Here is a 25,536-nt window from a genome sequence, read left to right as displayed (position 1 = left end):
GGGCTCCTTTATTGCCTGCATTTAATTATCCCTAGAGGTCATTACAGAGAAGATAATAATGCAATAAGGGGATCCTTCTCTTTGTGCCACCTTAAATTCCCATTCTGAATGAGGAAATTAGATATAGTCCCTTCATGTTATCTATTAACCCTAAACAAGTTTCATAGCTATTTTGGGGCGGCTGTAGCTCAGTTGGTAAGGCAACCACGGGGTCAGTGGTTCGATCCCCGCTCCCGCCGTGTGTGTTTGTGTGTGTGAATGGGTGAATGGGTGAATGGGAATCAACATTGTTTTCATTTTTCCTGAGAAAATTCAGTTCATTTGGGAATTTAACAGTCTGGTAGCAAACTGCAAGGCCATGTTACCTTCATGTACACACTCAAACAATCCATCCCCAACATATGAAGACAGCAATCAGTCATGTTGACAGAGGCAGACTGGGGGGGTGGACTACCCCCTGGAACACGAAACGTCTATACAAAAAAATAAAAAAGGAACACTTACTGAGATAAAAAGACAAAAATATACAGTCTCCTGTCATTTTAATATGGCATTGCATGATCAGTTTGTGTGACAATTTAGATATATTCATTTGAATTTTTTTAAACATCATTATAGAAAAAAGCAGATTAGAGGTCAACGTTTGGCATTGGTTGTATCCATGACAACAACTGGGATCAGCCCATTAATTGCATTTATCCCCCCTGTGACCCACTACCCTGACATGGTGGCAAGATCTTCAGTCATGTCAGAGTACATTAGCTACATTTCCATACAAATGTAATAGAAATCTTAACTCAGGTTTAATAGAAAGAAATGCAACTACATAATTATTATCCACAACCGGTACGCAAATGTTAGGAGATGGAACATAACTGAACATAATGAGGATATATTGACATTTAACATATATGTAAAGTTGCAAATGTGCTGGCTCTCAACTTATCAATAAAATGTTCCATCCAACAGTGGTTTCTGTGTGCACAATATCACTTCCTCCAGCAGACACATAAGCACAAGAAAATCTGTTTGCATGAGACTAGGGAACAAAAGAGCGGACACTGGCCAATGGATGAAACGATGTTCTGATCCCACATCCTGCTGCTTTTTTGGGCTGATAGAAAGACTAGAGTATAGAAACCTCACAACATGCAGCCATCATAACATCAGTGCAAGCAAGTGGCTGTGAGGAGTGTGTGTTATTGGGACTTGCTGGTACAATGATGAAAAACTGACTGCTGTATGTTGTGTGGGGCACACAGAGTGTGCACATTTGGAAAATGATTTAAAATGTTTAAATCTCAAATTTAAAAACCTTCTTAGAAAAAATATACTTCGTCCTAATAGGCTAAAAGTGTGTTTAGAAAGTATTTTAGTGTCAAAAAGGGCAAATGTGTGTGTGAATGCTGAGAAGAAACATTGTAAAGTGATTTGGATAAAAACGCTGTAAAAGTGGACATTTACCATTTGCCACTCCTCTGGCAAATGGGTTCGAATCCCACCGCACCAGGTGTGGCCCCGCCCATCCACCAAGGGCCACCTTGGTGCCAGTCCCAAGTCCGGTCGATCTAGAGAGAATATTTTATATTCTGGGGCATTTGACAAAAATAAACAAAATTGTCAACAAAATTGACAAAAATCTTAACCGATGGATGTAGGTCAAAATGTTAAATAATTATATAAAACTACGATCTTATTGTATTGTTATTTAGTCTGATGAGAAAAATGCTTGATCATTAGTATGAATGCTGAACTCTAGATAGGAGCAGCTTGGCTGTGTAAAGCTGATCAGACAGCAAAATACATAGTGTTGACAAATCCTTAGAGGAAACATAGAGGCACTCTGGAAGTCATGATTCTATTACATTTTGACTTTCATCAGTGTTGGCAGGTTGGGTGATTATTTTCCTGTGGCTGAAAAATTAAATAAATGGTGCAATCTGTTCTTTGTACTGCAAGTACGAGTCAGTATTTCACTAAATTTTGTCCCAATAACTCAGACTGGGCAAAGTAATTCCAACAAGCCAGGGATGCCTGTGTGTGCATTTGTTATCCAAAGAATTCAAAGGATGTTCGGCCTCATTCATCACACAACCCAAAATCAGAGGAGTCCTAGGTGATGCTTGACAACCATTCAGCATTAATACAAGCCTCCAACCTTGAATTTTTTTGTTAAAGGAGCAATTATTCTACAGCAACAAAAGGGAAAAATAAAAAGGGACCAAAAAGGAATTTGTGTTTTGGTTGTGGAGGAAAAAAAAAAAACTTCCTTGACGGGTGTTGGTTTGAATTGGACGACAGCAACGTGATAGAAAATGCCACACATTCTGTGACTGCATTTCCTGCGGTCTTAGTAAAAGGTCCATCAATGTTGTACAATGTTTGTACAAAAAAAAAAATGAAATTGAACAATTAAATGTTATTACAGCTTATTATTTTGAACTGATACATCAAGTGTTTAACAACAACAGAAGCATGAGAAAGAAAAGATCAGTCACTGTCTATGACATGTAGCTTTCAAATGCAAAACGATAACAAAACGTATGTTTTACTGACTGTCCCATTATAATAAAGAACATAAAACCAGTTAACAGACTATTCAAGTTTAATTCTATACAGTGCATCTTAGAACCAATGCAAATGATAAACATCAAACAAACAATGCAGTCGTACTTACTGTCATTGAGAAAATACACCATCTAAATAAATCTAACACTGCAGTGTGTGCGTTTCTACTCAACACACGATGCACAGAATTTCTGTTTATGTGCACCGTACGTTTTGTAGTTGGTGAATGGGGTCTGTGTCTTCGAGTCCTTTGAGGGTCCGCACACTTATTTCCCCCACAATGTCTCCTTATACTGTAAATGACTCACATACACACACACACACACATACACACACACGCAGTATGTATGTATATATTAAACTACAGGATAGTTCAGGCACTGGAGGTTGTAGTTGTGTGGGTGGTCCTGTGGGTGGGACAGCAGAATCCTCCTTCATCCTTGCCTCCTCTGTATGTGTGACCAAGCTCCTCCAGAAAAAGACGTCTCCTGGGATAATTGCCATCCAGATTACAAAGGCGAAAATTAGGAGTGGCCACCGTAATGTTCTTCTTTGGCAGCTGTAGCAGGATAGTAACTTGTCAAGGATGTCAACCCCTCCTTTGGCGGCAGTGTAGTCAAGTTTAACCTCTGGCTTGCGGTTCTCCCGGCCACTGATCCTTCCATTCCTGGAGTGGAAGTGCTCATGAGCATCACGTGCATCAGGATACTAGGGTTCGCGGTAAACACAAAAACTGAGGAATGGACTGGCTTGTTACTTAGAAGGTGAGTTGGAAGCTTTGTCCTATTTTTTCTAATTGTGCCAACCATAGTCAGCTTTCTTTCGAGGAGTTCCTGTCCCAAGCTCTATTTAGTGAAAAAATTAGCACAAGTGATGTTGTGAACACTGAGGCCCTGCGTCAAATCAAGACTCATGATCATCAAACCTGATGACCCTTGAGAATATATGGAAGCTGTCCAGTTGTGTTGTGGCTCCAAAAATCCCTCTCCCTGTCTCAGCATCCCACAGACTTTCAGTCGACTTCCCTTTTGACACCTGCAAGGATGAGGATTCCAAAGAAGGCCTGCAAATGTATGTTGTCCATCTCTTTCCACTGCTTGAGTCAGGGATTAGCAGTTCAAATGATGACAGCGTATCATGAACATGTGTCACAGCATCATGATGTTAGCAGCTGAGCAGGCTGGTTCACTCATTGGAGATTAAATCCATTCAGTCTGGCCATTCTTGAATCTCATTGGCTGTGGGTCTCCTTCAGCAGTGGGATGTGCAGGTCCTTCTACTGCGTGCTTAGTATTTTCAACCGTCAAATTCACTCTCATATTCAGAATTTGTTTCTATATTGTCCTCACACTCTGAGACATCCTCTTCTTCCCCGTCCACTATCTGTCTCACTGTCTGCTAAAATTAGCTCTAAGGCCGTTTGACCGGTGTACCTGCTGCCACAGGTTTCCAAGCTACATGTGATAAAAACCTGCACAACCAAGGAAGAGAGGAGCAGAAGGTTTCTCAGTACCTGTCTGCTGTGTTGAGAAAGAGTGAGAGAGAGAGAGAGAGAGAGCGAGAGAGAGCGAGAGCGAGTGTGTGAACGTCATATGAGAGACATAATTGTGGTGGGGTATTGTAGTTTGTGGAGTTTATGATATGATATTTATGATATTCTGTTACAAATTCTTCACTGACAATAAGCTAAGGGCATGGAGTTTCAGGTCAACAGCTTCTTGTATCAGTTTTTCTTTAGTAAAAATATAAAATTACGTCCATTTGACCAGACACTAAACAAGGGGTAAAACATCTGGTGTGTAGACGCCACGAGGAAGCTTGTAAAATACTGCTACGTGTTAAACTGTGAGCACACTGTGATCATAACGAGCCACTCTGTGCGGGACCGAGCAAGCAGGCAAAAGGAAACAGGTGATTTTTAACAAAAAAGGCTAATTACCTAACAAATGTGAAAACAAATCACAAAATTCTGGGTCCATGAAAGGGGTCAACAAAATCAAACTGGACTCAACTGAATATAACAAAATTATGTCTAAACTAACTTACTAACAAACACAAAGTAACCCGACTAAAACTAACTCAGAGACTGAACACACAGTGGGACATCAGACCATTAAAGACACACCAGGGGTAACTCCCAATTAAGAAAATATAACAATAAATCTACTAAATGCAAATAATTGGATATTATCCAAAACAACTTAGTTAAATAACTAACATAACATAACCCCAAATCTTAAAACAGAAATTACAATCCCCCTTAAGGCAGCAGGCTCTTGATACGGTCCAACTGACAGCTTCCTGTATTTGGATGTTCTCCTACCTGTGGTGCATCTTTTTGCTCAGCTAAACAAGATCCCAAGGTCCCTTCAGCAGCCGAAGCCCACAGCTGCTCCACCTTATTTATGATTAACTCTATTAAAAATAATTAAAGTGTGACTGTACAGAAATTAGCTAAATGTGTGCGTTACAGACAGAAACTAAAGTACTGACAACTTATCAAATAAACAGAATTTACATCAATTAAATGACTCCATATTTAACTTGTACAATAAAATGTAACTAAAATTAAATGTAAATAAAAGAAAGCAATATTAAAAGACATTAAAAGACATTGGACATGTTTGGAGAGACCAGATTAAGGGGCAAAAAGTGGTTGATTGATGGCTGAGCTACCGTGGGTTGTTGATTGTCAGTGGGATCAACAGTATCTCAGCAGCCTTTACAAATCCATTGTCCTACTGCAGTGGAAAGCGTTCACAATCTGATATGATCTGAGCCTGCACACTGCACTCTGATCAACGGTCCTGGTACCACTGGCCAATTTTGTTCCATTACCAACTACATGGTCACAACTCTGGTTGCCAACGGCAGCTTTAATTAAGCTCCTGACAGCTCAAGTATGCTTATTTTGATAAACTGGACAATGTAATAGAGTCTGTACTTCTTCTGGCTTTCACACGACTTTTCGGATCTTTAAAATTGGATCTTTGTGTTTTGTATCGCCCACATTTTTCATAATACAGATGAAATGAGTTAGAAGAAGCTATGAGTAAGGGGCATCACTCTGTCCATGCTCAGCATCATTCCATGGGTGTTAATTGACTCTGCTAACAGGGAAACTTCAAACAAAGGTCTCTTGGGGAGTGAGAACAACCACAGACATGACATTAACATTAATTTGCACTACTCAAGTGGGAAGTACAACACCATTTCAAATGATAGGTGTATTAATAAGATATTCTTTAATGGAGTTTTAATTTTAAACTGTACACCCTGCAGAGACTGACAGTCACCATATGATGCACTGATACGGTTTTCCTTCACTTTGTGGAGACTGTCAAACGAGTCCCTGAAACATGGATTAACACGAGCATGTTGACAATAGTTTTGCGTACTTGCCACAGTTTTCCTCTCACTCTTGGATGATTGCACTGACAACCAGTGTGTAATACTCCTGACAACTTTTTAAAACGTGTTGAGTTGATTTAGCTGAAAATGTTTGCTGGAGTTATGTCACTTTTCACTTCTCATTCTAACCCAGTGATATTTATTTAGCCGTGTTTCTGTGCTTATTGTATTAATCATGGCTGTTCCCATGTTGCCAAACAAGATATATAATTTACAATGAAGTAATTTCCCTTTTGTAGTGATAATGGGTTTCAATTGACAGAATCTGAAAATGCTTCAAATCAAAGACCAAAGACACAAGCCACAAATTACAAAAATACCTGAGCTACATTAGCCTATTAATTAGCTGGAGGAATAAGGTGTTCGATTATGTTATTTCAGTGATCAACAACTGGGGTCGTTTCTCTTGGCAGACTCTCCTGCATAAACTGGAGAGAAACCGAATCTATAAGTCTACTATTTACTAACTATAACTTTAACTATAAAGTTGCAGCATATGCTAATTCTAATTCCAAAAGGAGTAGGTGCCTTAACAGCTATTGAATATGCATAAATATGTTCTGGGCATTTCCTTTCAGGTGTACTTAAGTTAAACACTACGCCCACAACAAGCAACCAGACTCTAAACCCAACTTAACTTTAAAGCTTCATAAACCTAGAAAATCAAAATCTTAAGAAGTCACTGAATTTCTGAAAGATTATACTTTTTCATCTTGTGTTACAGTATCACGTCGTGCCCACAAGATATTAACCAGATATCACTTTATGTCACTTGTTATCAGATTGTTTTCTCACTATGAGTTTCCAGAGACGATGCAACAAGCAACGATAACACAGATGAGGAAGCCTGCACACTATGAATGAAACCCTATATCAGCATTAATACACACATTGCAAATGCCACAGGTATTGAGAATTTCACTGCCGCTTTATGCTAGTTTTTTTTATAGGTCCACCTAAACTAAAATATTCACCCTTGACGGTTGATAAAACTAACTCCCTTGTTGTTAAAAGTGCCTTTGAAAGATTAAGGATTCAGGGGAATACATGGTTGCCCTTGGCGTGACTCCATATAATCAGCAACTATACATGAAGTCTAATATCTCAAATGGTTCTGTCAGCAACGTACTGTATACCGATAACGTTGTTGTGCCGTGGATCAGTTCTGTTTCTTGTGATAAAAATTCCTTTGAACATCAATTAAACGTTACTGAATGGAAAACATCAATGAAATATTTTGAGTAACAGCCGCCGAGAGAATGCAACACAATGCATCAGCTTCACAGGGAGATAGATATAGGCTTTATTTACTACACAGCAGTTGAACTGAACAGAGCTGCAGTATTTATTTATTTTTTTATCCATCCTGTTTTGTATCACAAACAGCATTGTTTTGATTTTGGTGCATTTTTTTTTAACCTGCATCACACAATTTATGTTTGTCACTTATTATAGGGCTTCAGAGAGTTCAGAGAGTTCAGATGTCATTTATTCACTTCATTTCCTCAGCTTTGGGTTCACAGGTGAGGATAACCTCAATGATTAACAATCTTCCTCCAGCAGGTTCTGTTATTGGCTCGTGGACCTTTGAACTGCTCTTGACAACATGGTGGACGAATTGTAGCTGGGTTAAAAGGATCAGATGCAACTTTTGTCATGAGAGGCAACCTCTAATCTCTTTCCACCTTCCAAACAAACGCTGACATCACGCTTGCTTACAACACACATTTTTGTGAGCCATGTCCTGTGGCACTGTAGGCATGGTTGCTCACTGGACAGCACTGACACATTTCTGTGTGGTTAGTGTCTTTTTATAAATTCTCCTATACTGCCAGGGTTATGCCTGCTCTTGCAGCACTATTCTGCATTTCTCCTTCTTACAGCGGTTGTTGCAAGGCTCACATTTGCCAGTTTATACATAACAAAACAGAAATAATGTTTGAGTGTAATTTGCCATCTCAAGGCCGCTGAAATGGCACACAGTAACTTAAAATCACAAATGGCTGTTTTATATTTCAATTAGTGTATAACCACACACAATACATATTAATTAGTCTATGGGATGTTTCTTTAAACCTTAGAATGACCCAGAGAGCCTTTTTTCTTCACATAAAAGATACGATGCAAATTTTATTAAGTAAATCTAGTATGGGCAAAGAGACCGTAATACATTCTTCATCAATATCATTATAAAATGTAAGGTTTCATAAGCCAGTCACAGCAGTCTGCCCACTCAATTTCTAGCATCACTGCAATCCCTGATGCATAATGTGATTTCTCTTATCTGGATCTTAAAATGGGGAAAGCAAAGTTTGCTTTCTGCATCACTAACGCTAAACTAACCGCGTCTATGGGTTGTTACCGAATACCTAAACATGACAGTCAAACATTCGTTACACCAAGTTGTTTGTTGTAAATCCACATATCAGGAGGAATCATCATGACACCTATACAAAAGCAGTGGAAATAAAGAGGTTTACAAGTTTTCTTTTAACAAGTGTTGCAGTTTTTAAAGTCAGAACAGAGCACCTTAAAAAGGACATTTCTTACATCATCACTTTGCTCAAATCTGGGTCAATCCAGGTTGTGTAAAACCACTAAGAAAAGGAGATTTGGATCACCTACAGTGCTGAGATTATGTCTTTACTCTTTCAGCTTAACCACCACTTTTTAAACCCTCATCCTCCACATGAAATGTTCAAGGATTTATGAAAAATTATTAAAGCTCACCCTGGAATTGCCATCTTATCACAGTGGAGAGATTTCTGTCTCCCTGTGACCCTGAGAACTGTAGTTTGAGGAGCATTAAGATCTTGGTCCAAAGTGAGTCCCAGACAGAGCAATTTACTGGCTCTTATGTTAGAATGGGCCAAAGGTAAAATAATGTACCTATATAAAGCGAAGTGTGGGCCCAGCTAGAACAAGAGAGCTTGAAGGCAGGGTGAACCACAGAGCTCAACAAAGGCCTATTCTTCATATGCCCACCATCACTTCTATATGCTCACCATTCCAATTTTTTGTGTGTTTGTATTTTGGTGAGAGCTGACAAGTGAGTTCAGAATGTTTTGGTAAGATAGTGTCAGAAACATGTCAGCAGGACCCAAAGCAGCAAGCTAATCAGGACGATGTGGTTTTCAATAAACAGAACTTCAAACCCACTGTACTTTGATCCGTGTCTTTGAATAGTCTTAGTGTAAATGTAAATGGTCAAAACAGCCTGAAGTTCCAAGGTAGCAGACTAGACGTAACATTGTCAGGAGCAGCAGACAGGAGACAGGTCCGACCATGGGGGAGAACAGCCATGAAACAGGATGTCAAATCTACACCTGGAAGAGGTGGTTATGACTAATGACGTGCAGTCAAGGGGTGTGGCAGGGAGCAGTGGTATGAAACAGGACCAAAAGACAGGATCTGAAAGTATATTAAGGGGAATGATTTTATTGACTGGACCTTAACTATGCAAACTAGCTCTTTTTACTAAATGCTAAAGGGTTCAGAGTGTATCCTAGATTTCTCAGGAGGAGTATCTCCACTGTAAAGAGCTGGAAAAAATAAAAAATAGTAAGTCTGCACTGCTCCGTTTGGTCTGATGCAGTTGGGTAGTAACTCTAGATACATCTATAAAAATACTCCTGGCACCACAAGTGTGGTACTCAACCCATAAAATGTGTTTACTGTTAAATAACTTCCATAACAACTAAAAGATTATAACATATTTATATGATGAGGTTTTAATGCAGTTATGTTATTCGTATTAACTTCAACGCAAGTGAAAGGATAAACATTTAGTGATAATGGTGGCTGTGATAATTTTGAAAATCATCCGTAGTTATCAGCACACTTTATGATCCATGCACTGATGTTCATGGAAAATGTGTTTTTACTCAAAGCCTTGCTCACACATAATGCAAAAAAAATAAATCAAGCTTGCCACTACGTTATTACTCAGGAAGGGATTTACCTCCTACGTAGGACTGTTGGTCTGTTAGCAGTCATCATCAAGGTCTGGTGATGTGCTCCACAGATGCCATCAAATGAAGCCAAATCACTGACGTAAAGCAATGCAATAATGATGCAGAATGGAATTTCCTTTGATTTTAACAGGAACTAATTGCTGAGATTTAAACTGAGGATAGGGGCTAGTCATGACTGGATGTGCAGCAGAGCGTTGCTTCATTAATCACAACTTCCCTCTATATCAGCTGTTCCTCATCATGGGGGTTACTTTAAATGAGAGGTGCAAAGGTCGGGCTTGGTAATTACAGTGCAGCTGAGGAGTTGCTCTAACATATACTTCTGCTATCTTTATTTACAGGATGAAAATGTAAGCATAAAAATAACAAACAGTATATCATGTGATACACAGGCTATACTTATGGTAGTCAGTATCAATGGATACAAGACATGAACGTCAGTTTCTGCTCTATGTGCATTTATGTGTAAACACATTACTTTGGTTGAGTGTGTTTCTCAGGCAAAACAGACAAATATAGCAGTAACGCATGTTTATTTCAGACAGCCCACAGCTGTAGCACACCTACTCCCCATTAGCAGCATTAAAGACTCCACCATCATAGAATAGCTTAATGGGACAGGCTGTGGGAATAGCTCACATAGTAGATGCCCATTTCCTTGGCACATAAGACCGCTAAACAGATTCCTCTTTGAACCTGTAGGACATTTTGGTAACACTTTAATTGTCATAAGATAAGAACAGCATAGGTCTCAGGATGTTCTCGTGAGGACTAACCTGTGCCTGCAATGGTGGAGCGTAGTAACTGGAGTGAGGTCGCTTTGTTAGCGCTGGGATTGAAGACCAACTAGTTTTCCCCCTCAATTCAGGCGATAATTTTTCGGAGTCCCTTTTAAACAGCCTAGACCCGTGGTGACTTGTAAATCTTCTACGTAATTCTTGTTTGCAACAGTGGGTTGGGGAACCCATGATCTTTAAGATCAACTGCTCTGCTCTAGCTTCTGATGAACTAAACACACCGGATCCAGGTAATCATCTGTGGGTAGGTTGGAAAACAAGCAGGGCTGCAGCCCTCAAGAGGAATTGGTTCCCCACCCCTGGTATAGATATTAGACATCATGGCCAATTATCAGTAGCCATTTCAGGATCCTAATTACTCCCCTCTTGCAATCACACACACACACACTGCACATTGTAAAGAATGAGTGCAGCAAAACTCATGAAATCAATTTAATTAATCTTTTCCTACTCTACTTTACCATACGTGGGCTATAGGACGTTATTATTAAGAGCTGCTGTTGGCATAAGCTATTGGCAGGCTAACACAAATACAGATGTGTATTATGAGAACATTTGTAGTGAAGAGTCTGTGAATATGTTTGGTAATGAAACGTTCAACAATTTGTTGTTACTTAACAGCTACAAATACATTGATATGGTATAAAAGAAACCCGGTAGCAGCACAGAGTTACACCTGTTAGACTAGTGGTAGTGGATGAGTGACTAGAGAGGGATTTTGGACACAGTCATATTCTCTTACCAATAATGCAACAACAAAGCCTGAACATTTTCTGTATAAGAAAGCTCTCATTTAGATTTCAGTCAGGGAAAGATTAACTGGATCTAGATTAGGAGGGAACGTCCTCTTCGGCCAGAAAGGGTGAGTCTCTGAGTTTTTCACAGAATATCAGACATAGTGACTATTACCATTCACATACTTATAATTTGCTGGTGCTCTCTTGGCTTTTTGTCTATTTGTTGCAATGCCCTCTCTGGTTTTACCAAGGTTGTCTTTGGATTTTGTGTGGCTTCCTCTTCTTGTGCTGCTTCATATTGTTGTGTATTAGCTGTCTGTTTTGGATATTTTTTCTGTTCTATCAGGCTTATGTGTAATTTAGTTGTTTTGTTTGTTTTTTCTCATATGTATGGTGGTCAAATGAGAAACACAAGTAAGTGAATTCGTTTTTAGTTCATTAAAGCAGCTGTTATCAGTGAATGGCTGCACCCATGAGGTGAGCTTGGATCCAAATGCTTGCAACTTTGAACTTTTGCCACACCCTGAATTTTCATGATGCATGTGTATGTATGTTGTATGAGTCATGTCACAAACTAGTTCAAAGGAAGGACAAAGTACAGATGACCACACATCACTTAACTAAATACATATTTAAAGCACTAGGAGTTAATTAAAGAAAATCCAAAGCATGTATATCAGTGGCAATTCGTGGTGCATATGTGAGCATATGTGCACCAGATAAACAACAATAAGGAGGCAGGTGGAAAGTTAGTTTTGTTATCAGACGTAGGCGACTACATACGATAAAGATTATGTGTTGATTACTGTAGATTTTTTCACAATCTCTATCGGCAGGATTATTAAATGTTAATCCTATTAATAAATAAGGACAGTTTAAAGTTGATGAAATGCAAAAAGTGCAGATTATATAAATATGTTAATGTCTGATACATATTAAGATGTGCAAACAGATGGCTCTATGGAATAAGATAAAAACATTTGTACGCTCTCTGGAGAACTATTCTTTTGCACTAGCCCATATAAAAATAAACTTTTCTGTACGTAAAACACACAATAAGAGAAAAGATAAAGTTTTATTCACACAATCATGAAAATCTGTGTCCTGTTATTTTAGTGGAAGGCAGGCAGATACTGAGGTTTGGTGCAGGCTGCATGTGTGAATATGTCAGAAAAGCATATGTACAGTGGCCTTGAGATTGTAACACAACGCTACTAAAGAAAACACACAAATGGACAAAACCTGCAGCTTTTTAAAAAAGAAAAAGAAAAACAACCATCAATATGACAACATGGGTGCAATATGTAGTACAAAAATGCAGCAAAAATAGAAAAGACAATCAAATACAGAAGTTCAACACAAACTCACATACGTGCGCTCAAATAGCACAAGCGATAATGAAAATGTACTGTAAATATACACACAATCCATAGTCACCAGGCTCTTTTTTTTTAGAGAAACATGGAAATCGCACATCTTGACTACTTGTTACTCCAGTGCCACTGCAACCTGGTACCTGCGAAGAGACGGAAAATTAATGAATGGAAAGATGGATGGGTGAATTTGTGAGTCATCTTTTACAAAAACACATTCCTCTTATCTGACTATCACCGGTGGCACTTGTTCTTACCATCTAATTTCTCTCGTGAATTCACACATTTCATCCCATTTTCCACCAAAAGAAATAGTCATTGCCTTTATTCTATGTCATTTTTTTTAGGGGTTCTGCATAAAATCCATCATCAGAGCACAAAATGCCCAGAGACTGCGTATTCACCTAGGGCATTTCTTATCACATCTTTCTGAGAAAATATATGCACTTATCTTAGAGACAAAGAAGATTCACTGCCATCCACAGCTCACCTAGGCGTTGAATGACATTTAGGCCTCGGAAAAGTGCAGGGAAGTAGAGCAATCCACTACCTTCCAATAGCTGACATCAAATAAGTCCCTACAGTGACTGCAGCTCTCTTCATTCTTCTTATTGTAGTCTTTAGTGACCGGGGCAAGATGAAAAAAAAAAAAGTGATGTCAGAGGGGAATCAAATTCATCCTTCATCATCAATGGACCCTAAAACCCATTCAGCTCAAAAAAAGGAAAGATTTTGTTAGGTGTACCTGACATTATTTATTTCAGGATCGTTTATAACTATCTGTGGTTTATGTATGGGGATTTACTGTCTCAGCAGTTATAACAAACCAGTGTATTTACTGCCCACTGACAGTTGCTAATCTTGAATAGAATTCATGGCCCAGTGAAGGCGAAGTAAAATGTTCTCTGACTGTACAGGTCTAGCAGAAGTGCATGAATTCAATACTGAAGTAGAAGTGTAAGTACTTGTTTAAATATTTACTACACTACATATAAGTATTACTACCAGTTGTTTAGTCAGTTACCTCAAGCAGCTGCTTTTAGCTATAGAGACTTAAGGGGCAACGTGGGATTCAGTGTCCTGCCCAAGGACAAGGAGACCGTGGGGGGCTGCTCTATCTACAGGTCCCTCAAGCTAAAGTACTAAGTATATGCCTTATGCCTACTACTTAACATTCTTATAGGCAAGAAAACATTATAACTTGATGACCACATAGTCGGAAACTGTCGCGAGTAAAGTGAGATGAGAATGTCCTGAGAATTTTTGGATACAGTACAAAGCATTTTCAGGAGCCCAAGTTCCCAGATTGTTCCTCCCTTGTTCATTATACTTACCAATATGCACTGGCATGTCCTGTTCAGGTGCTTTAACTACAAAGAAGTGTGCTATAAATTCCGGACACTTATACTTTGAGCTGCGGCCTGTAAATTAAAGTGTTACCAAAACTGTATTTACCTAGAAACAACTAAGTAACTGTCAAATAAATGTTGTGAGGTAAGAAGTACAATTCTTTCTGAAATACAGTGGAGGAAAAGTAAATGAAATACTACATACTACATTTCTTGAGCAAATGTAGCAGAGGAGCTGCGACCTTGCCAACCATGAGCAGTTAAACTACTTTCTGCTCATCTTGGTGGCTGAAGTTTATCATGTAAAACAATGTAGTGATTTATTCTACTTTTTAGTTTAGGCTCAATGTTGTAATGTCCTATTTTCAAAAGCGCAACCAATAAGTTTTCTCCTGGTTTCTAAAAGATTTTATGCCTCAGACACTGGTGGAGTCAGACGTTCTGGACTATCCTGCACTCGAGCTTCCTTGGGGCCCTGGCTTTGTTTCTTGGTTCAGGACAATTCTATACATACATACATACTGTTGTCATCTCATTATAGATCTGGCTGTGTAGCTTGTTTGGCGGTGCACACACACTGCGTAGCAATGATACTGCATTCAATGTGACAAAGCCCCCTGTTGTGATAGTGGTACCAAAACAGAACATTTTCCAAAGCAGCATGTGTTTACAGTGGTGAATGGAAACATTAACTTGACACGTTATTGCCTGTTTTACTATGCAACAGTGGGATGTTGGTTTTCAAAGATGGAGATTTTCCCCTATAGCTCTATAACTTCTTCATTTTATTCCTTTGTGCAAATAGTCACCGTTTGTCTGGGGATACTATGAAAGTAGTTCGTATTCTTAGCAGTTGCATGTGGAAATTAAATCTTTGATATTTAGCTTGTGTCATTTTATCTGCTGAGATTTTGAGTCTATCCACTTCTTACAATTTCTGACTTATTTTTGATGATCATGTGACCTTGGTCTATTATTCTGTGTTATCCTTTTGTCAGGGTGGCTGACAGAAAGGATAGTATCTGATCATTAAACTTAATCACTCAGCTGGGGCAAAACGAAACATAAAGAGAAACTTTGGCAAACCTAGATCTACACTTTATGCTTATTGCGATGTGCAACATATGTTCTTGCAGTATTACTTTTACTCTGATGTTAAACATGACTCGCATTATTTAGTTTAGATTCCATCAAGCTCAAAAGTTCTGTGCAGTAAAATCCATCAATTTCAACGAAAGAGGAGACTTATTAGGAAATTATTATGGGTTCTCGAAAATTTTGGTTAATTTAAGAAAAATTATTCTTTGTTAAAGTTACGAGCAGCACAGAGGTGGAATGGTTGGTGCTGCCACCTCATAGCTAGAAGGTGTAGCATTTGCTCTCGACTAAGCTTCCTCACCCCCACGACTCTAACAAGGGAAGTGTTTAAGATAATAGGGGGATGGCTGAAAAGCTGTTCAAATAACATGGCAACGCTGGGTGCCTGTCAATCACAGAGCTGACACAAATGGATAGGCAACAGTTCACACTTACCTACAGGCAATTTAGAGTTGCAAATTACCCTTATGGCACCTACAGACTGAGATTTCAGCAATTTTATAGGATCTTTGAAAGCCACACTGTGTGTATCACATCAACTTCTTTGATGTACGTAGACTGTACATGATAACACCTACTGAAGCGTAGGCTATGATGTAAATCATCAGCATGCGTCATCCATCTCCTTTGTCTAAGCTGTGAACAATGAAGCTAAGCAAAATTCAAGCCATAGTGTGTCTGTGTCTCTATTTGTGTGGATGGGGAAAAAAAAAAATCCACAGAGCAGCATGTGGACCTATTTGTAGCTTTGGAAAAGAACCAACTTTTGATGCCAAATTTGCATAGAGGTTTGAGCCAAGTATGACATTATGCATCATTTATAGATTCGGGAATTGAAACTCTGTTCCAAATTAGAAACTATAAAAAAAAATAAAAAATGCACTAAAACTTTAAACAACTAAACATTTAAAGCAGCACAAACTGTCAAACTGAAAGCCTGGACACTGTTTGATGTCTCCTACTTCTGTTCAGAACTGTCTTCACTATATGGGAGACAGTCTCCGATCCATCTAACAGAAACAGTCGATTGACAGCTCCGTGCTTCGATTTAATAATTGAGCAAACAAACTGAATGCTGTCTTGCAAAATTAACTTCTAACTTATAAACAGCGTGTTAAAACACTTCCAGTACTGCACCCACCTTAGTGTAGTTGAACGGAACGACACTTTTGTTAAGTAATTTTAAATGTTTGTTTTTTGATCATTTCGAAATTGACACCAAGAATCAACAGGAAGATCCTAATACAAAAAGTAACCAGACCTGACACCAGACCATACTTTTCGAGCCACGACCAGGGACATGGGCATGTTTGGTCACCTTTCATTTGGGACAGCCAAAAAAAAAAAAAGTATTATTACTCACATGTACCTAGATTGTGAGAGAAATATGCAGTAGCCAGAGGAGAAGACAGAAACAGCAGAAAAGATGGAACCCTCCTGCTGTAAAGTGACAGTGCTAAGCATTGCACCACCATGACATGTTAATATAAACACGGTCATAGATAAATGTATTCCAAATTGCTTTAAGTGTGACAGCTAATAAATCATTGCTAATGCTCTCAAAACAAGGCCAGTGTTAAAAAAGGAGGCAGTGAAATGAAGCCATGTGTGTCGGTTCTGTCTGCACTTCACTACGCCCTGCGTATTACTGAATGTCACTGCTCACATCTTCAACACCATAAACATTGATGAGACTATGCTAAAAATCATTTCACAGTTTGCAGTTTCCATCAAACCCTCTCTGCAATTTCCCCCCAGTCATGTACATCTCCATCCAGATAATGTGTTAATCTTCACTACAGTGAAGACAGAGTCTCTGGAGATCACTTGTCTATTTCATGGTTAGTTTCCCACAGAAAATAAAAGGGAAGCACAGTAACTTAATTATTCTGAACACTTCAAGTTAGATATCACCCAACTATATAAAACATATTGTCAAATTATGGAGCAGTTTCTAGGGGTGCGTGATAGATAAAAATGATTAGAAATGTGAATGTTAATAAAACAAAATCTCATGAGTGCTAAAAAAAATAAATAAGTGTTTTTAGAGAAGAAAGCAGTGGTTAATGTTGACTGTGATATCTGGTGTCACTTAAATCTAGTAATAGCTAAAAAGTAGAAGTGGGGATAAGAGACACTGATTCTTTATTAAATAAAAACAGAACGGAGGACAGGATCAGGTCCTCATAACTATATTGTTGATTGGGGAAGGTTTACTTCTACACTTATGGATTGAAAATTGTAGCTGTTATTACATAGGTTGAAATACAACAACACAAACAAACAAAACAAATCAAAATCTATTCAGGTTTCCCAAATACCTGCAGTCTAAACTTTCACCACAATAAATGCCACTGTACTCCAGCAGTTGTTCAGTACTTGGCAATATTATCTTTAATCAAATTATAAATCTATGGACTAGTTGGTTTGGCAGGTTTTAATATTTATACACATTTGTCCACAATTATTGGGAACACAGACAACAGCTCATAGGGAAAGCGTCCATGACATAAAAGTGGCCAATCGTGGGCCAAGTCCTTCACGGTTTCTAGAGGCCAGCTACTTGCAATATACTGTATGATACCTATTGATTCAGTGTCATTTCTGCTTCCTGCTTGTTTCTTAGCTCACCCTGTACAAACAATATCTTTGTGTTATAACAAGTTATTTCTGAAAATGAAGATTTTCGAATGCGTTTTGTCATCAACACATAGGTTAAACAGAGAATCATCACCTCACAGCAGCTGTTCTTTACCCTTTAGATTAATTAGGTTTATATTCACAGTCACAAACATTAATAAAACATTTCTTATTCGTGACATTTAGAAAAGTTAAATGTCTAGTTCAGCAATTTCACATGTTTACATGAGCAAAACCAAAAAATTCAAATAAAAAGGAGGCACATTTTACAAACTGGTGCACACTAACTACAACGCCTTTAGCGATGTTTTGCTATTCGAGACACACATAAGTTGGAGAAGCGACAAAACACAAAAAATATTTAGGAGTTTAAAAACTTTAATAATCTAACTCCCTACGCACTAAGAGTCAACATATTGCTTTGGGTGACAGGTGTTTACTACAACATCGTGGCCTGTTTAGATTTATTCAAGGGAATTAAATCCTTTAGTGCTTGATCAAGTTTTAGAAATTGAAAAACTGGCAAAAGGACATCATTTGATAACAAAAATGTTTTTAAGTTGGTAAGATATAAATACACAGAATTTGGACCCAGGAGATCTGGCATATACAGAAGGGCTGAACAGAGGATTAGGTGTAAATGAGGTTGCAAAGCATGAAAAGGAGAGCGAGTCAGTTTGTTAGCAGTGGAGACTGCACGTCTCCAGGCTTGTGTATTCTCTGCTTTGGGGATTTGGCTGGGAAGTAGAGCGAAAGAGACAATAATGAAGAAAAGCAATGAGGAAAGGTATGGTACTCTTCTGAATTGTAAATGTACTGATGTTTCAGCATCTGTCTGCAGCCACAGAGAGAAACGTAGCACTTAAAAAACAAGAGTCACATTATATTAAATGGGATTTATATGTCACTGTGTCAGTGTGGTCTGTTTACTTCACTTTGTTTCCTCCCCATTATTACCTGCTTACAGTTTCATTGCAGAGCAAAGTGACATTATGGTACAACCCCACAAAGTCTCTGTCTTTCTAGCTCTCTGTTTGTCTCCCCTGGGATGTTGTTGTGGGATCATATTGTCACACTGCTGTGTTCATCCCTGGGCGCTTTAGTTTCAGAGTGACAGCTCAATGCCATGTTCTTCAAATCTCAAAACACTGAATTGTAAACAATGACAACAGAGCTTCACAAATCCTCCAGCTGAATGCAGAGTGTTTTACACAGCTGCTTGCTTGTTTCTTGTCATTTGTTTGAGCTAAATGTGCAGTAAATTCTGAAACCGCTTTTTAAATTTAACCAACCAATTGGAAAAAAAAAAAAACCCAACTGTTTAACGGCTGTAGTCTCAAGTTGTCTGCTTCTGGTGATTGTGGTCTTTTCCCAAGCTCTTTGCTGTTCCACCAGTGTGGTTGTCACATTGCAACTTACTGTAACAAGTGATTTTATATGCCACCATAGTTTCCTCTGGTGGGTGGAGGGTCATGTAGTTAGGCAGTACAAGCAGATCCAACCCCAGAAGCCAGCCGTAAACAGAGATGGTGCTTAAGAGCAAGGTCCAACTGAGCATGTGCGATGTTCAAACTGAATTCCACAACCATAACCACATAAGCGTAGAACACAACGCAATTCAAAACAAGGAAAGAGAGTTAGGGTCAAATGAGAATGAATTCAGTTAAATAAAACTGTTCTTATTTTTAACAATGTTATTTTGTCATTTTCAACAATGGAAAAAATGCTAAATTAAATAGAACAATATTTGTTCTTTCTCTGCTGTGCTCAAATGGCAGCACCTGTAGTTTTCTGGATTTACAACACAGCACAGTTGGTAAAGGCAGTCATCCATGGATGACAGGGTCAGTGGTTCGATCCCTGGGCCTGACTATATGTGGGCGACATGGGTGAGAACACCACCCAAACTACTATATGTCCAAGTGTCTCTGGCCAAGAGACTGAACCCCAGCTGTGCAGTGCTGGTCCAAGCCTGGTAGAAATTGGGGAGGGTCGCGTCAGGAAGGGCATCTGGCATCTGGCGTAAAAACTGTGCCAAATCAGCCTGCGGACAATGAGCCGCTGTGGCGACCCTGAAGTCATAAGGATAAGTCGAAAGGACAAAAAACAAACAAACAAACAAACAAACAAAAACAACACAGCTGTCAGCTGTCCTAGCTTCCTTGTAGATGCCAGTATGTCATGGAGTCATGTTACCCCCATGATATAGAAATGTCAAACATTCTAGCAGAGTTCAAATTAAAAGAAAAGTCACTGTCTCACTAGAGAAGCTGTAGCATTAGTCACCTCTTAGCTATAGTGTCTGCGTGGCTGCAGCGCTGCATTCAGGGACATTACAGTGTGTAGCTAATCCCTGTTACCTAAGTATCCATAGCCCAATATATAGTTACTAGGGGTAGATTCACTTTTTTGCTGCAAAGCTGCACCAGGTGCCATTTATATAATGTTTACAGTTTGTAAAAATTACAACAGTATTTCTAGTTATAGTTTTCTTTATAAATATTGAACACACAGCCGTAGCTACTACAAATAATGATATAGATTTTATCAATCTTTTATAAGTCATGGTAATTCATCCATTATAAATAATAAAGATTTTTTATTTATAGGTATTATGATAAACTGTTGATTATTATGTACTTGCAATATATTGTGTGTTACAGAAATGCTAGAAATATCATACATTATATGTATATCATGGGCAAAATATTGTGGTTGTATCGTAAGCTAAGCTGCGATTCCTGCCCGTACTAGTGACCTCAAGTTACGCCGATTGGCTCCCAGCACACATTATTTTGGGATAAAATAAAATAATCCCACAGACCTTCTACACTTTCCAAATGATACTGGACCCAATGAATTAAATTCTAACAATGAAAACAGTCAATTTGTGGGGTTTTATTCACCGTTTTGTAGCTGCTGCCTTGGCAGAAACCTTCTGTGGGGAAAATGCTTCTTGGACAAATGTTAATCATGTGATCAACACAGAACTTTACTGTAGCACTTTGGCCATTACACCAAAAATTGCCTCACTGTCCAGCGCTGATCCTGCCGACTCGGTCGCTGTAGATAACGTAACAATTCACTCTCTCTGCTCTGGTGTAGCAAGCGCACTCCCATAAAGCTGTAATTTCAGCCCAAACCACACTCGTTTCCCCTATTTACAGAGCTGACTGTACACAACCACGCAAGAAGATAATTTTACTGAAAATGACTAAATGTGTAATGAGGTAAAATAATGGACTTTACATTTATAGCAAACCATCATTCAAAACATTTGTGTTGCATTTTTTCATCTGTTCCTCAACCAAGTCCGTGACAGTTGTAATTCTCTTAAAATCATTACCGTCATCTAGACTGGTCATGCAGTGGCTGGAACTTTCTTTACTGTACATTTGCAACATCAAATTAGTTCTATTACTCCCATACATTTATCGTCCTCCAACTTACGTACTTAACAACTTAGGTGATACTCGCATGATGCATTGTGAAAGCGGACAAACTGCTTTTAGTTCACAGCAGTATTGTGGCTGAATACGTCCAGTAACAAAGAATTTAAGCTGCTCCTGCTGTTCTGCTGATATGCTGCAGTGTAGGAACATCACACTCCTTCCAGAAGGTAAACATTGGTCATTATAAGCTTTATATTAAAGGGCTTTTCTTGTGAAACTGCCACCCAGAGTGACTCCACCACTGTTTGCTTTCACACTTGTGTCTATCGATCTGAAAAATACGTACTTGTGATAGGTTACCCTGTGACAGTCATGTGTTTGCATACATAAATACTTTTATTATACACATTCATTAAGTTTTCCTTTTGCCCCTGTACTGTTTATTCTATTTTAATTTGAACTTCTCTGGACTAATTCAATTAGGAAAGAAAAGTATAAAAGAGAGAAAAACAGAGAACAACTGCAACAGGCTTATGTTTGTGTCATCACAATGAGATGATGTATCTGTTGACGAGCATAGATGTAAATCTCTTGATGGCTGTAGAGTGTAAATGATGATTGTAGATTAGGTAACTTGTTAGCAGGTGCTTGAAGACTAATGTGAACTGCTGTTTCACAGCAGTTCGCAGCAGGTGTGAAAGTGCAGTGAAGTAAACAAGACAAAATTTTTTTATACCATTGTATTTATCAGTTTCCTTATTTTCATTATGAAATAGTTATGGATAATTAATCATTGTTTGCTTCAGATGAATCTTGAATATCTTTTCTACTTTGACAATGTATCATTTGCATAAAAGGCTGTTCAGAAGTCATTAGAAGGAAATAAATAGTAAATGGTCTGCACTTATATTTGGCTTTACTTTCTATTGGTACAAAGCGCTTTACACAGCTTCTCATTCACCTATTTGCCCTCACAATCACACAAACACACACACACCTACACACACACACACACACACACACACACACACGGGTGTTGCTACGCAGGCCAACACTCACCGGGCGCAACTAAATTGGGGTTCAGTGTCTTGCTCAAGGAAACTTTGAAGTGTGACCGGCAGAGCTGGGGATCGAACTGGGGGGGATTGGTGGACGACCCGTCTACTTCCTGCTCCACAGTCACCCCTAACAATTAGTCTAAAAGTAAAGTGGGTTGGGTGATTGTAATTGTGGAATGATTGCCAGATTTATTATTTATAAGTAATAACAATATTTACATCGACATATATTCATCCATCCATCCTTTTTCTCTAACCCCTGCTCGTCTTTTCCACGGTCGGTTGGGGAAAGGGCTGCGTACAGCCTGGACCGTTCACACTCACATTCACACGCACTGACTGTGAGAGAAAACCCACACAAGCACGGGGAGAACATGCAAACTCCGCACAGAAAGGCCACAGTCATCCAGGGATCCTGCTCTGCTGGCAGGACCAGCTCATCCGAGAGAGGAATGACTGAGGATCAGTGACCATTTCTCATTTCATATCATGTCACGGGTTTACATTTGAGGGAGATCTATGTGAGTCTGTGTGATTCTGTTATTATAGAAAGGAATTAGTTTTCACTCCGTTGCCTCCATGGAGGAAATAGGAAAAATGCCAAGGAGCTAAATAAAAGATTTCATAAAATTGGTATCAAAAACGTATTGTGAACGCAACAGTATTGAAGTCAAAGTATGTGTTTAAAAAATATTTTAATTTATTTTATTTTTTAATTCCAAGGTTTACATCTGAAGCTGAAGTACACAAACCCCTATGCACTGATCTGCAGAGATGAGGCCAGATGAGCCGCTCCTCCCCATATTTTCAACAAAGAGGGGTGAGTGCATGCATGGCACTGAGACAACAACACAGGTCTGAGTGCTTGTGGCGGCTCTGTTATTCTGTCAGGGGCTTTTTGCTGCCATCGTTCAGGTCCACTCAGAGTGAGGGGTCACCACAAATCAATACACAGTTGCTCTGGGTGATCACCTTTATCCTATGATGAAACATTTCTATCCTGATGGGAGCAGTTTGTTGCAGGATGACAGAGCCCCCTCCACCATGGGTCACGATGACTCAATGAATGGTTTGATATATGAAAAGGAGGTGAGTCGTGTCTTATGGCCTTAGCAGTCAAGGGATCTCAATCCAATAGATTGGGAGATTTTGGAATGACGTGTTAGACTGTGCCCCTCACCTCCAGAATCAAAGCACCAAAGGATGAAATGTGATTTGTGAAATCAGTGCCAATATACACAGGTTCTGGCATGTGGTGGCCCTAAAACCTTACTGAGACACTTTATGTAGCTTTTTCCTTTCATCTCTCTTAAAAGTTTAATAAATCATATACACGGTTGCTAAGCAATGTACCAGGTAACATTCCACCTTCCAATTCTACTTAAACAACAACAACAACCACCACCACCAAGCTATCTGCCTGATCAACTAAGTGCCCTAGTCAGAGGACCTCTTCAATTTTTCTGGCTGATGCTGTTGTTGCTGAATGTCCAATTCACCTGCTAGTGTGAAGGGGGACTACAGAGGTATTGCACACCAACTCCCACAGGGCACAGCCCGGCCTTCCAAAACTAACCAGTACAACCTCACCAACATCTCAGCACAATAAGCATATGAAAGCAAAATGTTTCAGTCTCCTGCACTCCCCCATGTGAACCTCACAAAATAAATCCAACAATCTGCTCAACCTCTGACCAAACTTTGCTTTGAGAAATACACTTAATAAATGGAGCTTTGCAAGAGAAGTTCAGTTTGCTGGCTGAGCCTGGGACGGATCTGTAGTACCGTAAAAATGTGTACTTTATAATATAAGGTATTAAACCGTTAAATGCTAAATGTGTTTATGGTCTGAAAAAGTGTGAAATTAGTCTCATAAAACATAAAAGTCTCACTTAAGAGCTTGTAAAGGTTTTTCATCACAAGTTTGTCAAATATTAATACTTCATTATTGAATGCTGGTCACAATCGAAGAACACAGATCATAGCGTGTTTATGGATAGGGTTGCCGTAGCCGCAGACTGGTACATGCTGATGACTGTCCGCCACCACATTAAAAACTGACAACTGATTGAACTATTTAGATCTTGGAAGTTTTTCTTTAAAGTTCCTGGAAACTTTACAAACACCCCACGCTTGCTAAAATGCTTGCTAAATAAATTTTTTGTGGCAGTTACTCGGGGCTGATTGGTGCAGTGAAGGACTTAACATCACTTTGTTTAATCAACAAAGCCTGTCCCACTTCAGTCCAGTCAGGAAACCCAGTAATGCATATTACACAATCAAGACGTACTTTATTCCAACTTTGGCAGAGCATGATGCAAACATTCATATTGCACAACATCACGTACATTAAGAGCAAACCGTAAACACTGTGATATTCGAATCGTATGTGATCAAATTAAATGTAAATTGATTAACTTAACCCCCACCACTTGAACCACAGGCTCCAGGTCCCATCTTATTGGACAAAAGACTCTCCTTGAAGTCTTTGTTGTTCACCTCTAAAAATATTGTTCCCTCTTTACTGAAATTCTCTTTATCCTTCTGTTAATTATGAGCCACTACTAGAGCAGCTACCCCACCATAATTCAGATCATGGTACATTTGCTTTATAACTTCAATGAAAAGCAGATGGGAATGTAATAGTAATGTAATGTAGTATCCATTTACCTAACACTGCCTCTTTTAACAGGGATTTAGTTTTTTGGCAAAGCAGCATTAGAACGTTAGACAGCTGTAAAAATAACTCTGCTTTAGCAGGTTGACAATGACAATGACTAACCTTTTTATTTTCCTGTGGGGAAGTAAAATGCCAAAAGAAAAAAAAAAAAAAAGGAAAATTGCTCTCCTTAAGGCACATTTTTAGGACGCTCACATCACTTTTCTTGTTTTGTCAATTGTTTATCTGTGCACTCTTAGGAATGCCATAAAAATTAAGGTTTAGCATTGGTGAATACTTTTAGTGTGTCTCAGTCTTCAAGAAAATCAGAACATCACTTTGGTGCAACTACAAGCATTAAAAACTACTTGTGAATTAAACCACTTTATAAAAAATCTGGGTCTATTGTTGCTCTAAATTGGCTTGATGCTCCACTTCCTACCTTTAACAAATGTATTGCAGGTGGTTCCAGTTAATTTT

The 25,536-nt window shown here is 38.8% G+C and overlaps 2 pseudogenes; both read right to left on the bottom strand.

The window, feature by feature from the left end:
• Positions 1-2,856: 2,856 nt before the first annotated feature.
• LOC137123316 (uncharacterized) lies at positions 2,857-3,470 on the bottom strand (annotated as a pseudogene).
• Positions 3,398-25,536, bottom strand: part of LOC137124702 (uncharacterized) — a 151,010-nt pseudogene continuing 128,871 nt past the window's right edge.

The sequence above is a fragment of the Channa argus genome, chromosome 3, assembly GCF_033026475.1.
Source record: "Channa argus isolate prfri chromosome 3, Channa argus male v1.0, whole genome shotgun sequence".
In the NCBI taxonomy this organism is placed as follows: Eukaryota; Metazoa; Chordata; class Actinopteri; order Anabantiformes; family Channidae; genus Channa; species Channa argus.
The sequence above is the reverse complement of the archived record's forward strand: the minus strand, read 5'-3'. Positions and strand labels throughout refer to the sequence as shown.